General features: G+C 46.5%; 11 non-coding genes and 20 pseudogenes across 11 annotated transcripts; all 31 read right to left on the bottom strand.

The window, feature by feature from the left end:
* Positions 1 to 80: 80 nt before the first annotated feature.
* LOC142114263 (5S ribosomal RNA) lies at positions 81 to 199 on the bottom strand. Its single transcript, XR_012681760.1, has one exon. It is a non-coding gene; the product is annotated as a 5S ribosomal RNA (ribosomal RNA).
* Positions 200 to 280: 81 nt separating this feature from the next.
* LOC142114689 (5S ribosomal RNA) lies at positions 281 to 399 on the bottom strand. The gene has a single exon (XR_012681906.1). It is a non-coding gene; the product is annotated as a 5S ribosomal RNA (ribosomal RNA).
* Positions 400 to 478: 79 nt separating this feature from the next.
* On the bottom strand, positions 479 to 597 carry LOC142114218 (5S ribosomal RNA). The gene has a single exon (XR_012681718.1). It is a non-coding gene; the product is annotated as a 5S ribosomal RNA (ribosomal RNA).
* Positions 598 to 678: 81 nt separating this feature from the next.
* On the bottom strand, positions 679 to 797 carry LOC142114525 (5S ribosomal RNA; annotated as a pseudogene).
* An 80-nt stretch (positions 798 to 877) lies between these two features.
* LOC142114217 (5S ribosomal RNA) lies at positions 878 to 996 on the bottom strand. Its single transcript, XR_012681717.1, has one exon. It is a non-coding gene; the product is annotated as a 5S ribosomal RNA (ribosomal RNA).
* A 270-nt stretch (positions 997 to 1,266) lies between these two features.
* Positions 1,267 to 1,385, bottom strand: LOC142114699 (5S ribosomal RNA; annotated as a pseudogene).
* Positions 1,386 to 1,465: 80 nt separating this feature from the next.
* On the bottom strand, positions 1,466 to 1,584 carry LOC142114241 (5S ribosomal RNA). The gene has a single exon (XR_012681739.1). It is a non-coding gene; the product is annotated as a 5S ribosomal RNA (ribosomal RNA).
* Positions 1,585 to 1,664: 80 nt separating this feature from the next.
* Positions 1,665 to 1,783, bottom strand: LOC142114216 (5S ribosomal RNA). Its single transcript, XR_012681716.1, has one exon. It is a non-coding gene; the product is annotated as a 5S ribosomal RNA (ribosomal RNA).
* A 272-nt stretch (positions 1,784 to 2,055) lies between these two features.
* On the bottom strand, positions 2,056 to 2,175 carry LOC142114128 (5S ribosomal RNA; annotated as a pseudogene).
* Positions 2,176 to 2,255: 80 nt separating this feature from the next.
* Positions 2,256 to 2,375, bottom strand: LOC142114463 (5S ribosomal RNA; annotated as a pseudogene).
* An 80-nt stretch (positions 2,376 to 2,455) lies between these two features.
* LOC142114375 (5S ribosomal RNA) lies at positions 2,456 to 2,574 on the bottom strand. Its single transcript, XR_012681862.1, has one exon. It is a non-coding gene; the product is annotated as a 5S ribosomal RNA (ribosomal RNA).
* An 81-nt stretch (positions 2,575 to 2,655) lies between these two features.
* LOC142114062 (5S ribosomal RNA) lies at positions 2,656 to 2,774 on the bottom strand (annotated as a pseudogene).
* Positions 2,775 to 2,855: 81 nt separating this feature from the next.
* LOC142114020 (5S ribosomal RNA) lies at positions 2,856 to 2,974 on the bottom strand. The gene has a single exon (XR_012681677.1). It is a non-coding gene; the product is annotated as a 5S ribosomal RNA (ribosomal RNA).
* Positions 2,975 to 3,053: 79 nt separating this feature from the next.
* Positions 3,054 to 3,172, bottom strand: LOC142114299 (5S ribosomal RNA). Its single transcript, XR_012681792.1, has one exon. It is a non-coding gene; the product is annotated as a 5S ribosomal RNA (ribosomal RNA).
* An 80-nt stretch (positions 3,173 to 3,252) lies between these two features.
* On the bottom strand, positions 3,253 to 3,371 carry LOC142114515 (5S ribosomal RNA; annotated as a pseudogene).
* An 82-nt stretch (positions 3,372 to 3,453) lies between these two features.
* Positions 3,454 to 3,572, bottom strand: LOC142114019 (5S ribosomal RNA; annotated as a pseudogene).
* A 239-nt stretch (positions 3,573 to 3,811) lies between these two features.
* Positions 3,812 to 3,930, bottom strand: LOC142114236 (5S ribosomal RNA). The gene has a single exon (XR_012681734.1). It is a non-coding gene; the product is annotated as a 5S ribosomal RNA (ribosomal RNA).
* Positions 3,931 to 4,010: 80 nt separating this feature from the next.
* LOC142114514 (5S ribosomal RNA) lies at positions 4,011 to 4,129 on the bottom strand (annotated as a pseudogene).
* Positions 4,130 to 4,211: 82 nt separating this feature from the next.
* On the bottom strand, positions 4,212 to 4,330 carry LOC142113979 (5S ribosomal RNA; annotated as a pseudogene).
* A 239-nt stretch (positions 4,331 to 4,569) lies between these two features.
* On the bottom strand, positions 4,570 to 4,688 carry LOC142114683 (5S ribosomal RNA; annotated as a pseudogene).
* An 82-nt stretch (positions 4,689 to 4,770) lies between these two features.
* On the bottom strand, positions 4,771 to 4,889 carry LOC142114091 (5S ribosomal RNA; annotated as a pseudogene).
* Positions 4,890 to 4,972: 83 nt separating this feature from the next.
* On the bottom strand, positions 4,973 to 5,091 carry LOC142114438 (5S ribosomal RNA; annotated as a pseudogene).
* An 81-nt stretch (positions 5,092 to 5,172) lies between these two features.
* LOC142114446 (5S ribosomal RNA) lies at positions 5,173 to 5,291 on the bottom strand (annotated as a pseudogene).
* Positions 5,292 to 5,564: 273 nt separating this feature from the next.
* LOC142113992 (5S ribosomal RNA) lies at positions 5,565 to 5,683 on the bottom strand (annotated as a pseudogene).
* An 80-nt stretch (positions 5,684 to 5,763) lies between these two features.
* On the bottom strand, positions 5,764 to 5,882 carry LOC142114445 (5S ribosomal RNA; annotated as a pseudogene).
* Positions 5,883 to 6,153: 271 nt separating this feature from the next.
* LOC142113991 (5S ribosomal RNA) lies at positions 6,154 to 6,272 on the bottom strand (annotated as a pseudogene).
* An 80-nt stretch (positions 6,273 to 6,352) lies between these two features.
* On the bottom strand, positions 6,353 to 6,471 carry LOC142114502 (5S ribosomal RNA; annotated as a pseudogene).
* An 81-nt stretch (positions 6,472 to 6,552) lies between these two features.
* On the bottom strand, positions 6,553 to 6,671 carry LOC142114534 (5S ribosomal RNA; annotated as a pseudogene).
* A 79-nt stretch (positions 6,672 to 6,750) lies between these two features.
* LOC142114598 (5S ribosomal RNA) lies at positions 6,751 to 6,868 on the bottom strand (annotated as a pseudogene).
* Positions 6,869 to 6,949: 81 nt separating this feature from the next.
* On the bottom strand, positions 6,950 to 7,068 carry LOC142114310 (5S ribosomal RNA). The gene has a single exon (XR_012681802.1). It is a non-coding gene; the product is annotated as a 5S ribosomal RNA (ribosomal RNA).
* Positions 7,069 to 7,148: 80 nt separating this feature from the next.
* On the bottom strand, positions 7,149 to 7,267 carry LOC142114618 (5S ribosomal RNA; annotated as a pseudogene).
* Between the last annotated feature and the right edge of the window lie 233 nt (positions 7,268 to 7,500).

The following is a 7,500-nucleotide window of genomic DNA, read 5'->3' as shown; positions in this document are numbered from 1 at the left end:
TTGTTTTCCTATTGACCTACATCTCTTATACATCTAGAAACCAGCATTGAAGGAAGCCGGAACAAGAGAGAAGAAAAAAAGGCCTACAGCACCTGGTATTCCCAGGTGGTCTCCAATCCAAGTACTAACCAGGCCCGTCCCTGCTTAGCTTCCAAGATCAGACGAGATTGGGCTTGTTCAGGGTGGTGTGGCTGTAGGCATTGTTTTCCTATTGACCTACATCTCTTATACATCTAGAAACCAGCATTGAAGGAAGCCGGAACAAGAGAGAAGAAAAAAAGGCCTACAGCACCTGGTATTCCCAGGTGGTCTCCCATCCAAGTACTAACCAGGCCCGGCTCTGCTTAGCTTCCAAGATCAGATGAGATTGGGCTTGTTCAGGGTGGTGTGGCTGTAGGTATTGGTTTCCTAATGACCTACATCTCTTATACATCTCAAAACCAGCTTTGAAGGAGGCCGGAACAAGAGAGAAAAAAAAAGCCTACAGCACCTGGTATTTCCAGGTGGTCTCCCATCCAAGTACTAACCAGGCCCAGCCCTGCTTAGCTTCCAAGATCAGACGAGATTGGGCTTGTTCAGGGTGGTGTGGCTGTAGGTATTGTTTTCCTATTGACCTACATCTCTTATACATCTAGAAACCAGCATTGAAGGAAGCCGGAACAAGAGAGAAGAAAAAAAGGCCTACAGCACCTGGTATTCCCAGGTGGTCTCCCATCCAAGTACTAACCAGGCCTGGCTCTGCTTAGCTTCCAAGCTCAGACGAGATTGGGCTTGTTCAGGGTGGTGTGGCTGTAGGTATTGGTTTCCTATTGACCTACATCTCTTATACATCTCAAAACCAGCATTGAAGGAGGCCGGAACAAGAGAGAAAAAAAAAAGCCTACAGCACCTGGTATTTCCAGGTGGTCTCCCATCCAAGTACTAACCAGGCCCAGCCCTGCTTAGCTTCCAAGATCAGACGAGATTGGGCTTGTTCAGGGTGGTGTGGCTGTAGGTATTGGTTTCCTATTGACCTACATCTCTTATACATCTCAAAACCAGCATTGAAGGAAGTCGGAAAAAGAGAGAAAAAAAAAGGGCCTACAGCACCTGGTATCCCCAGGTGGTCTCGCATCCAAGTACTAACCAGGCCTGGCTCTGCTTAGCTTCCAAGATCAGGCTTGTTCAGGGTGGTGTGACTGTAGATATTGGTTTCCTATTGACCTCCATCTCTTATACATCTAAAAACCAGCATTGAAGGAAGCCGGAACAAGAGAGAAAAAAAAAAGCCTACAGCACCTGGTATTCCCAGGTGGTCTCCCATCCAAGTACTAACCAGGCCTGACCCTGCTTAGCTTCCAAGATCAAACGAGATTGGGCTTGTTTAGAGATGTGTAGCTGTAGGTTTTGGTTTCCAATTGACCTACATCTCTTATAATCTCAAAACCAGCATTGAAGGAAGCCGGAACAAGAGAGAAGAAAAAAAGGCCTACAGCACCTGGTATTCCCAGGTGGTCTCCCATCCAAGTACTAACCAGGCCCGGCTCTGCTTAGCTTCCAAGATCAGACGAGATTGGGCTTGTTCAGGGTGGTGTGGCTGTAGGTATTGGTTTCCTATTGACCTACATCTCTTATACATCTCAAAACCAGCATTGAAGGAGGCCGGAACAAGAGAGAAAAAAAAAAGCCTACAGCACCTGGTATTTCCAGGTGGTCTCCCATCCAAGTACTAACCAGGCCCAGCCCTGCTTAGCTTCCAAGATCAGACGAGATTGGGCTTGTTCAGGGTGGTGTGGCTGTAGGTATTGGTTTCCTATTGACCTACATCTCTTATACATCTCAAAACCAGCATTGAAGGAAGTCGGAAAAAGAGAGAAAAAAAAAAGGGCCTACAGCACCTGGTATCCCCAGGTGGTCTCGCATCCAAGTACTAACCAGGCCTGGCTCTGCTTAGCTTCCAAGATCAGGCTTGTTCAGGGTGGTGTGACTGTAGATATTGGTTTCCTATTGACCTCCATCTCTTATACATCTAAAAACCAGCATTGAAGGAAGCCGGAACAAGAGAGAAAAAAAAAAAGCCTACAGCACCTGGTATTCCCAGGTGGTCCTCCCATCCAAGTACTAACCAGGCCTGACCCTGCTTAGCTTCCAAGATCAAACGAGATTGGGCTTGTTTAGAGATGTGTAGCTGTTGGTTTTGGTTTCCTATTGACCTACATCTCTTATAATCTCAAAACCAGCATTGAAGGAAGCCGGAACAAGAGAGAAGAAAAAAAGGCCTACAGCACCTGGTATTCCCAGGTGGTCTCCCATCCAAGTACTAACCAGGCCCCGGCTCTGCTTAGCTTCCAAGATCAGACGAGATTGGGCTTGTTCAGGGTGGTGTGGCTGTAGGTATTGGTTTCATATTGACCTACATCTCTTATACATCTGAAAACCAGCATTGAAGGAGGCCGGAACAAGAGAGAAAAAAAAAAGCTTACAGCACCTGGTATTTCCAGGTGGTCTCCCATCCAAGTACTAACCAGGCCCAGCCCTGCTTAGCTTCCAAGATCAGACGAGATTGGGCTTGTTCAGGGTGGTGTGGCTGTAGGTATTGTTTTCCTATTGACCTACATCTCTTATACATCTAAAAACCAGCATTGAAGGAAGCCGGAACAAGAGAGAAAAAAAAAAGGCCTACAGCACCTGGTATTCCCAGGTGGTCTCCCATCCAAGTACTAACCAGGCTTGTCCCTGCTTAGCTTCCAAAATCAGACGAGATTGGGCTTGTTCAGGGTGGTGCGGCAGTAGGTATTGTTTTCCTATTGACCTACATCTCTTATACATCTAAAAACCAGCATTGAAGGAAGCCGGAACAAGAGAGAAGAAAAAAAGGCCTACAGCACCTGGTATTCCCAGGTGGTCTCCCATCCAAGTACTAACCAGGCCCAGCTCTGCTTAGCTTCCAAGATCAGACGAGATTGGGCTTGTTCAGGGTGGTGTGGCTGTAGGTATTGGTTTCTTATTGACCTACATCTCTTATACATCTCAAAACCAGCATTGAAGGAGGCCGGAACAAGAGAGAAAAAAAAAGCCTACAGCACCTGGTATTTCCAGGTGGTCTCCCATCCAAGTACTAACCAGGCCCAGCCCTGCTTAACTTCCAAGATCAGATGAGATTGGGCTTGTTCAGGGTGGTGTGGCAGTAGGGATTGTTTTCTTATTGACCTACATCTCTTATACATCTCAAAACCAGCATTGAAGGAGGCCGGAACAAGAGAGAAAAAAAAAAGCCTACAGCACCTGGTATTTCCAGGTGGTCTCCCATCCAAGTACTAACCAGGCCCAGCCCTGCTTAGCTTCCAAGATCAAACGAGATTGGGATTGTTCAGGGTGCTGTGGCTGTAGGTATTGTTTTCTTATTGACCTACATCTCTTATACATCTAAAAACAAGCATTGAAGGAAGCCGGAACAAGAGAGAAAAAAAAAAAGGCCTACAGCACCTGGTATTCCCAGGTAGTCTCTGAGCCAAGTACTAACCAGGCCCGGCCCTGCTTAGCTTCCAAGATCAGACGAGATTGGGCTTGTCCAGGGTAGTGTGGCTGTAGATATTGGTTTCCTAATGACCTACATCACTTATACATTTTAAAACCAGCATTGAAGGAAGCCAGAACAAGAGAGAAAAAAAAAAGTACTAACCCAGGCCCGGACCTGCTTAGCTTTCAAGATCAGACAAGATTGGGCTTGTTCAGGGTGGTGTGGCTGTAGGTATTGGTTTCTTATTGACCTACATCTCTTATACATCTCAAAACCAGCATTGAAGGAGGCCGGAACAAGAGAGAAAAAAAAAGCCTACAGCACCTGGTATTTCCAGGTGGTCTCCCATCCAAGTACTAACCAGGCCCAGCCCTGCTTAACTTCCAAGATCAGATGAGATTGGGCTTGTTCAGGGTGGTGTGGCAGTAGGTATTGTTTTCTTATTGACCTACATCTCTTATACATCTCAAAACCAGCATTGAAGGAGGCCGGAACAAGAGAGAAAAAAAAAAGCCTACAGCACCTGGTATTTCCAGGTGGTCTCCCATCCAAGTACTAACCAGGCCCAGCCCTGCTTAGCTTCCAAGATCAAACGAGATTGGGATTGTTCAGGGTGCTGTGGCTGTAGGTATTGTTTTCTTATTGACCTACATCTCTTATACATCTAAAAACAAGCATTGATGGAAGCCGGAACAAGAGAGAAAAAAAAAAAGGCCTACAGCACCTGGTATTCCCAGGTGGTCTCTGAGCCAAGTACTAACCAGGCCCGGCCCTGCTTAGCTTCCAAGATCAGACGAGATTGGGCTTGTCCAGGGTGGTGTCGCTGTAGGTATTGGTTTCCTAATGACCTACATCACTTATACATTTTAAAACCAGCATTGAAGGAAGCCAGAACAAGAGAGAAAAAAAAAAGTACTAACCAGGCCCGGACCTGCTTAGCTTTCAAGATCAGACAAGATTGGGCTTGTTCAGGGTGGTGTGGCTGTAGGTATTGGTTTCCTATTGACCTACATCTCTTATACATCTCAAAACCAGCATTGAAGGAGGCCGGAACAAGAGAGAAAAAAAAAAGCCTACTGCCCCTGGTATTTCCAGGAGGTCTCCCATCCAAGTACTAACCAGGCCCAGCCCTGCTTAGCTTCCAAGATCAGACAAGATTGGGCTTGTTCAGGGTGGTGTGGCTGTAGGTATTGGTTTCCTATTGACCTACATCTCTTATACATCTCAAAACCAGCATTGAAGGAAGTCGGAACAAGAGAGAAAAAAAAAAGGGCCTACAGCACCTGGTATTCCCAGGTGGTCTCGCATCCAAGTACTAACCAGCCCCGGCTCTGCTTAGCTTCCACGATCAGACGAGATTGGGCTTGTTCAGGGTGGTGTGGCTGTAGGTATTGGTTTCCTATTGACCTACATCTCTTATACATCTAAAAAAAACCAGCATTGAAGGAAGCCGGAACAAGAGAGAAAAAAAAAGGCATACAGCACCTGGTATTCCCAGGTGATCTCCTATCCAAGTACTAACCAGGCCCGTCCCTGCTTAGCTTCCAAGATCAGACGAGATTGGGCTTGTTCAGGGTGGTGTGGCTGTAGGCATTGTTTTCCTATTGACCTACATCTCTTATACATCTAGAAACCAGCATTGAAGGAAGCCGGAACAAGAGAGAAGAAAAAAAGGCCTACAGCACCTGGTATTCCCAGGTGGTCTCCCATCCAAGTACTAACCAGGCCTGGCTCTGCTTAGCTTCCAAGATCAGACGAGATTGGGCTTGTTCAGGGTGGTGTGGCTGTAGGTATTGGTTTCCTATTGACCTACATCTCTTATACATCTCAAAACCAGCATTGAAGGAAGTCGGAACAAGAGAGAAAAAAAAAAGGGCCTACAGCACCTGGTATTGCCAGGTGGTCTCGCATCCAAGTACTAACCAACCCCGGCTCTGCTTAGCTTCCAAAATCAGGCTTGTTCAGGGTGGTGTGGCTGTATGTATTGGTTTCCTATTGACCTACATCTCTTATACATCTAAAAACCAGCATTGAAGGAAGCCGGAACAAGAGAGAGAAAAAAAAAAGCCTACAGCACCTGGTATTCCCAGGTGGTCTCCCATCCAAGTACTAACCAGGCCTGGCCCTGCTTACCTTCCAAGATCAGACGAGATTGGGCTTGTTTAGAGATGTGTAGCTGTAGGTTTTGGCTTCTTATTGACCTACATCTCTTATTATCTCAAAACCAGCATTGAAGGAAGCCGGAACAAGAGAGAAGAAAAAAAGGCCTACAGCACCTGGTATTCCCAGGTGGTCTCCCATCCAAGTACTAACCAGGCCTGGCTCTGCTTAGCTTCCAAGATCAGACGAGATTGGGCTTGTTCAGGGTGGTGTGGCTGTAGGTATTGGTTTCCTATTGACCTACATCTCTTATACATCTGAAAACCAGCATTGAAGGAAGTCGGAACAAGAGAGAAAAAAAAAGGGCCTACAGCACCTGGTATTCCCAGGTGGTCTCACATCCAAGTACAAACCAACCCCGGCTCTGCTTAGCTTCCAAAATCAGGCTTGTTCAGGGTGGTGTGGCTGCATGTATTGGTTTCCTATTGACCTACATCTCTTATACATCTAAAAACCAGCATTGAAGGAAGCCGGAACAAGAGAGAAACAAAAAAAGCCTACAGCACCTGGTATTCCCAGGTGGTCTCCCATCCAAGTACTAACCAGGCCTGGCCCTGCTTACCTTCCAAGATCAGACGAGATTGGGCTTGTTTAGAGATGTGTAGCTGTAGGTTTTGGCTTCTTATTGACCTACATCTCTTATTATCTCAAAACCAGCATTGAAGGAAGCCGGAACAAGAGAGAAAAAAAAAAGGCATACAGCACCTGGTATTCCCAGGTGGTCTCCTATCCAAGTACTAACCAGGCCCGTCCCTGTTTAGCTTCCAAGATCAGACGAGATTGGGCTTGTTCAGGGTGGTGTGGCTGTAGGTATTGTTTTCCTATTGACCTACATCTCTTATACATCTAGAAACCAGCATTGAAGGAAGCCGGAACAATAGAGAAGAAAAAAAGGCCTACAGCACCTGGTATTCCCAGGTGGTCTCGCATCCAAGTACTAACCAGGCCCAGCTCTGCTTAGTTTCCAAGATCAGACGAGATTGGGCTTGTTCAGGGTGGTGTGGCTGTAGGTATTGGTTTCCTAATGACCTACATCTCTTATACATCTCAAAACCAGCATTGAAGGAGGCCGGAACAAGAGAGAAAAAAAAAGCCTACAGCACCTGGTATTTCCAGGTGGTCTCCCATCCAAGTACTAACCAGGCCCAGCCCTGCTTAGCTTCAAGATCAGATGAGATTGGGCTTGTTCAGGGTGGTGTGGCTGTAGGTATTGTTTTTCTATTGACCTACATCTCTTATACATCTAGAAACCAGCATTGAAGGAAGCCGGAACAAGAGAGAAGAAAAAAAGGCCTACAGCACCTGGTATTCCCAGGTGGTCTCCCATCCAAGTACTAACCAGGCCCGGCTCTGCTTAGCTTCCAAGATCAGACGAGATTGGGCTTGATCAGGGTGGTGTGGCTGTAGGTATTGGATTCCTATTGACCTACATCTCTTATACATCTCAAAACCAGCATTGAAGGAGGCCGGAACAAGAGAGAAAAAAAAAAGCCTACAGCACCTGGCATTTCCAGGTGGTCTCCCATCCAAGTACTAACCAGGCCAAGCCCTGCTTAGCTTCCAAGATCAGAAGAGATTGGGCTTGTTCAGGGTGGTGTGGCTGTAGGTATTGGTTTCCTATTGACCTACATCTCTTATACATCTCAAAACCAGCATTGAAGGAAGTCGGAAAAAGAGAGAAAAAAAAAAGGGCCTACAGCACCTGGTATCCCCAGGTGGTCTCGCATCCAAGTACTAACCAGGCCTGGCTCTGCTTAGCTTCCAAGATCAGGCTTGTTCAGGGTGGTGTGACTGTAGATATTGGTTTTCTATTGACCTCCATCTCTTATACATCTAAAAAC

This window comes from Mixophyes fleayi, unplaced genomic scaffold (genome assembly GCF_038048845.1).
Source record: "Mixophyes fleayi isolate aMixFle1 unplaced genomic scaffold, aMixFle1.hap1 Scaffold_145, whole genome shotgun sequence".
Lineage (NCBI taxonomy): Eukaryota > Metazoa > Chordata > Amphibia > Anura > Limnodynastidae > Mixophyes > Mixophyes fleayi.
The sequence above is the reverse complement of the archived record's forward strand: the minus strand, read 5'-3'. Positions and strand labels throughout refer to the sequence as shown.